The 6,000-nt window shown below is 35.5% G+C and overlaps 2 pseudogenes; both read left to right on the top strand.

The window, feature by feature from the left end:
* Positions 1-409: 409 nt before the first annotated feature.
* LOC116107728 lies at positions 410-1,534 on the top strand (annotated as a pseudogene).
* A 3,152-nt stretch (positions 1,535-4,686) lies between these two features.
* LOC116107729 lies at positions 4,687-5,808 on the top strand (annotated as a pseudogene).
* The last annotated feature ends 192 nt before the right edge of the window (positions 5,809-6,000 follow it).

Here is a 6,000-nt window from a genome sequence, read left to right as displayed (position 1 = left end):
AAACAAATTCATGTTAAAAAAAATAATTTACTTTTGTATGGTGAAACTAACAAGCAAATTCAATCACAACAATTAATCAGAAGCTCTTACAAAATTCGAATATATTCCACACTCGTCGTAATTACCAAAAAAAAAAAAATCGAATATGAGGGCAATTTGTAAAATCGTTAAAATTGCATCGATCGTCACGTACACACAACAATTTGAACAAACACTAGCGTCAAGCCGTCAACTAAGCGCAAACTCAAAAGCGGTTAGCGAAAATAAAAACAAATCCTGACCCTTCTTCAATTCCCAATCTAACGGTCACACTCTCGATCCGCGTATCTCTCTCATTGTCAGCTCTCAACCTCCCACCTCTCTATATATACCCTTAGCCCCAATTCGTTTGCACATTAAAACACACGTTAAGACTTCTACCTCTCTCTCTTTCTATTTGAAAAATTCTTTTCGTTCGTTAAAAGAGTTTCTTCTGTTGAGATGGCGGGTCGGGGCAAAACTCTCGGATCCGGGGCGTCCAAGAAGGCCACGTCAAGGAGTAGCAAGGCGGTCTCCAGTTTCCCTCGGTCGTATTGTCGGTTCCTCAAGGCTGGCAAGTACGCCGAGCGTGTCGGCGCGGTGCCCCTGTTTACCTCGCGCGTCCTGAAACCTCGCTGCTGAGGTAATTTTTTCTTCCGGTCTTCTTTATCTTTTAATTTCAATTACAATTTAATCTGTTTGATGAGATATGATGGATCGAGTTGAGAAAATTGCTATTTCTGGATCTAGGGTTACGTCCTGTTACGCTATGTCTAATTTTATATTTTGAAAGTGAAACTAATGAAAACCTAGTTTTTTTGGATCTGGTTTTTTATTTTATTTGAAATTTTGATTTTATGGTCTGGGTATGATTTTTTTATTGCTTTTTTTTTTTTTTTGTGGTGTGTGGTGTATTGATGCGAATTAGGGATATTATGGATCTGTGTGCTTTATTTATCTCAAGTAGAGAAGAAAAAGGGGCTTTTAACGTTTCTTAGTGGAAATTGCATTTGACTGAGGGTATGTGATTGTGTGTTCTCACTCAGGTTCTTGAATTAGGAAATGCGCACGAGACAACAAGAAAACTGCATTGTCCCACGACACATTCAATTGGCCGTCAGAAATGATGAGGAGCTCGCAGACTTCTCGGAGATGTCACAATTGCCAACGGTGGTGTCATGCCTAACATCCACAATCTCCTCCTCCCAAGAAGGGTGGAACTTCAGGCTCTAAGGTGGTGCTGATGACGACAGTTGATTCATTTATTGAGTAGAGATAAATGAAATTTAAATGAGATGAACCCTTTATGTTAATGTTATCTTCTAATGCAATTGTCTTCAATTAGTGTAGTTCATTGTTTTTTTGAGTTTCAAAATTAGGGTTCTGAGCCACTCTGTGTTGTAGTAGCCCTTTGTAGTGGTTAGGTTGTCAAAATAGTATTTGTGTATATGATCATCTTCTGCTAGTTGCTCAATAGAAGAATTGAGTTCTCAATCTTATTTTGTTTCTCGGTGTTAATTTTGGTTATATGAATGCGATTCAAATTCAATTTTTTTTTTTTTTTTTTGGTTCTTCCCTTTTTACTATTAAATGCGTATCTGAGGCGCCCAACTCATTGTTTGCAGATCTGTTATTAAATATTTGGGCTATCCTGATTCCAAAATTTACTGGATAGATGGATTATTGTGACTGTTTCTAACCAAGTGCAGTTTTACTAATTGGGAAGTCAGGATGGGATAGTGTGTGCATTTATGAATAAGTCTATTTTTATAAAGAAGGGCAGCAGAGAAAGAGAGAGAGAAATGACGAAGATGAAAGGTGGAGATTGTTTTGTATATTTAGGTTTTTTTATAAGACTAACACTGTTGATGTATTTATACGTCCTAAAACAGTTGCAATTTTTTTAACATCAATGTATGAATCAATGATACTTGCACACTACATTAACTAATCTTTTTATATGCCAACTTACCAACTAAGAAACAATGGGTCAAATACTAAAATGGCCATCCGTGCCACCGTTCTATTATCAAGAGATAAATTCGTTAAACAGACAAGAAAGACTATGCCTCACTTCTTTTTTTGAGATTCTTCTCCGTGCTAAAAACTCTACAATCTATTAAAACCAATAATTAACACTTGATTATAATGCTATAATATAAATTTTAAATTATCACGATAATAATAAACTGATATGACAAATAATATGGGAAATCATTGACTTAATGTTATATTAGTTGTTAGTAATACAATTTAGAAAATTAAAAAAATAATAATTCTAAATTACACAAATTTATAGAATAATCATGAAGTAAAAAATCATGGTTTAGACTTAATTCCAATGTTTTAATAAGCAACCTAGGGTCAAATCGGGTGTCCAAAAGTTTAAAATTTAGCAAATATACTTCTAAAAATTATAGTTACGTTCCTACAGTTTGAAATTTAGTAAACACACTCAAATACAAATCGGCGGTCGACTGGTTGACAATGGTGACACACCAAATGCAATTTCAATTATCCTTTGAGCTATTTCCCATAAAATCTACCTAAGATCCGGCCAAAATCAATTCTATTTTGGCCAGATCTCACCACCGTCGGTGTTGACAACCCTCCCTATCACCACGTAAATACTCCCCTTAGCCTCTTGACCAAAACCTATCCCACCCCACCCCTGTTCGCCTCGCCAATCGTCAGCTGTTGCTGTTGCTGGTTATTTTCGATTTCCAGTTGATTCACTCACCGGAAATCACCTATGTCGCTACCATTGTACTCACCAACCCTTTCTATTCAAAACCCTCAACATCTTGACCTTCAATTTTTTGCAGATAATCATCCCAATTTCTAGAGTTTTTGGTAAATAGGAAAATTGGTAACCCAACCCAGTGAAGGCCTCGAGTCTCGATTGAACTGATTCAACCAGTTTGGTCGAGCTGAGTTTTAAAACATTGCATAATCTAATTATGCATGACTTGGTTGCCCACCTTATATTTGATTGGCTATTGATAGCTAAAAGTGTTTCTGCCTTATAAAAAATCACATTGCAAGTTCAAAGCCACCATCTCAACCAACAAAAACCGAGTTTCCCTTCTTCTTTTTTCTCTCCAAGAAATCACACACACCCTCATCCACAAATCAAATTTTGTCAAACAATGTCTACCGGAGAAGAAAGAGAATCCTCACCAGCTTCTCTCCCCAACCCCATCCCTTCGTTTCCAAAGGTTCTAAAGAAATGCAGCGTGACTTAGTTGAGTTAAGGAACAAACCTGACTTGTTTTGCAACAAACCTTGCGAACTAATGGCCAATCTTATTGTTAATTATGATATTGATGGAATAAAGTTATCACCTCTGGAAATTTGTGGATTGATATAAGTACAGATTTAATAAATCATGTTAAGAAATGTGTTATCTTAATATTTCAGGATTGTGTTAGCTATCGGATTCCCTATGTTAGCATAGGGATGTTAGAGAACTCAAAATCAGAAGGGCATGTGGGATAATCCATAGCCATTTTTTGTTGATTGGTGGGTTTTATATGCTTTGTCATGATTCTTCTGCATTGCACTCTATGTTCTGCAGCTCAGCTTTGGACATGAAAGCAGTAATATTCATCCTTGATATCTTCCAAAGATGTTGCAATTTCAGTCTTCAACACAATCATCCCCGTTAGTTTTGTAGAATTGGGTTGGAATTTCAGCCATGAGTAAGTCCAAAATCTTGAAGGAAAATAAAAATTTGCAAGTCCATAGTCATTACCATTTAATTTGATATTGCTTTTTGTAACATTAAGTATATTAGATTTTGTATAATTTTTACAACCATAGATATTTGGGAAAAAAAGTTTCCAGTTTAATGCATTAAGTAAGAATAATAAGTAAAATCTCATAATTTTTTATTCCAAATAATGAAAATAAAATTGATTTATAATTCGAGTCCACTTGATGCTAAAAGAGCGGTGGAAGTCTTAACATAATCTCTTAAGTTCGAGTTTTATGATTGTAATAAAAGTAATCATTAGATTCTTATCTGATTGGTAGTTTCAAGATCTTGGAGATTAGTTGAAATACGTGTAAACTGACATAAATGCACTTAATCATAAAAAAAAAAAATTAATATATCAACATTACATAAAAATATATATTTTTACTCGAATGTTAAACATTTGTTTAATTACATTATTTGTGTAATTATAGAAAATGAAACAAAAATTCATGTTAAAAAAAAATAATTTACTTTTGTATGGTGAAACTAACAACAAATTCAATCACAACAATTAATCAGAAGCTCTTACAAAAATTTCGAATATTATTCCACACTCGTCGTAATTACCAAAAAAAAAAAAATCGAATATGAGGCAATTTTGTAAAATCGTTAAATTTCATCGATCGTCACGTACCACAATCCAATTTGAACCCAAACACTAGCGTCAAGCCGTCAACTAAGCGCTAAACTCAAAAGCGGTAAGCGAAAATAAAAACAAATCCTGACCCTCTTCATTCCCAACTAACGTTCACCATCTCGATCCGCGTACTTCTCTCTCATTTGTCAGCTCTCAACCTCTCCACCTCTCTATATATACCCTTAGCCCCAATTCGTGCACATTAAAACACACGTTAAGACTTCATACCCTCTCTCTTTCTATTTGAAAATTCTTTTCGTTCGTTAAAAGAGTTTCTTCTGTTGAGATGGCGGGTCGGGGCAAAACTCCGGATCCGGGGCGCAAGAAGGCCACGTCAGGATACAAGGCCGGTCTCCAGTTTCCCGTCGGTCGTATTGCTCGGTTCCTCAAGGCTGCAAGTACGCCACGTGTCGGCGCCGGTGCCCTGTTTACCTCGCCGCCGTCCTTGAATACCTCGCTGCTGAGGAATTTTTCTTTCCGGTCTTCTTTATCTTTTTTAATTTCAATTTCAATTTAATCTGTTCTATGAGAATAATGATGTATCGAGTTGAGAACTTGCTATTTCTGGATCTAGGGTACGATCCTGTTACGCTATAGTCTAATAATTTAATATTTGAAAGCTGAAACTAATGAAAACCTAGTTTTTTTGGATCTGGTTTTTTATCTTATTTGAAATTTTGTGATTTTATGGATCTGGGTATGATTTTTTTATTGCTTTTTTTTTTTTTTTTGGGGTGGTTTGCGTGTATGATGCCGAATTAGGGATATTATGGATCTGTGTGCTTTATTTATCTCAAGTAGAGAAGAAAAATTGGGGCTTTTAACGTTTCTTAGTGGAAATTGCATTTGACTGAGGCTATGTGATTGTGTGTTCTCACTCAGTTCTTGATTAGCTGGAAATGCTGCAGAGACACAAGAAAACAGAAACTCGCATTGTCCCACGACACATTCAATTGGCGTCAGAAATGATGAGGAGCTCAGCAAGCTTCTCGGAGATGTCACAATTGCCAACGGTGGTGTCATGCCTAACATCCACAATCTCCTCCTCCCCAGAAGCTGGAACTTCAGGCTCTAAGGCTGGTGCTGATGACGACAGTTATTCATTTATTGAGTGAATAAATGAAATTGAAAATGAGATGAACCCTTTATGTTAATGTTTCTTCTAATGCAATTTAGTGTCTTCAATTAGTGTAGTTCATTGTTTTTTTGAGTTTCAAATTAGGGTTCTGAGCCATCTGTGTTTGTAGTAGCCCTTGTAGTGGTTAGAGTTGTCAATAGTATTTGTGTATATGATCATCTTCTGCTAGTTGCTCAATAGAAAATTGAGTTCTCAAATCTTATTTTGTTTCTCGGTGTTTAATTTTGGTTATATGAATGCTGGATTCAAATTCAACTTCTTTGTGATGAATTGATTGAATTCAAGTGTTTCCTAGAAATTACAGGTTATGAGTTACATTGGACACAAATGAATGAATAATCAGGGGTGTATTTGTAAACTTTTAAAGTATTTTTATCATTTTTTAAACTAATAGGGGGTAATTGATTTTTTATAGGATACCCAGGAAAGGAACCGGAACCTGTATTT

Source organism: Pistacia vera, unplaced genomic scaffold (assembly GCF_008641045.1).
Source record: "Pistacia vera cultivar Batoury unplaced genomic scaffold, PisVer_v2 Contig546, whole genome shotgun sequence".
Classification (NCBI taxonomy): Eukaryota; Viridiplantae; Streptophyta; class Magnoliopsida; order Sapindales; family Anacardiaceae; genus Pistacia; species Pistacia vera.
The sequence above is the reverse complement of the archived record's forward strand: the minus strand, read 5'-3'. Positions and strand labels throughout refer to the sequence as shown.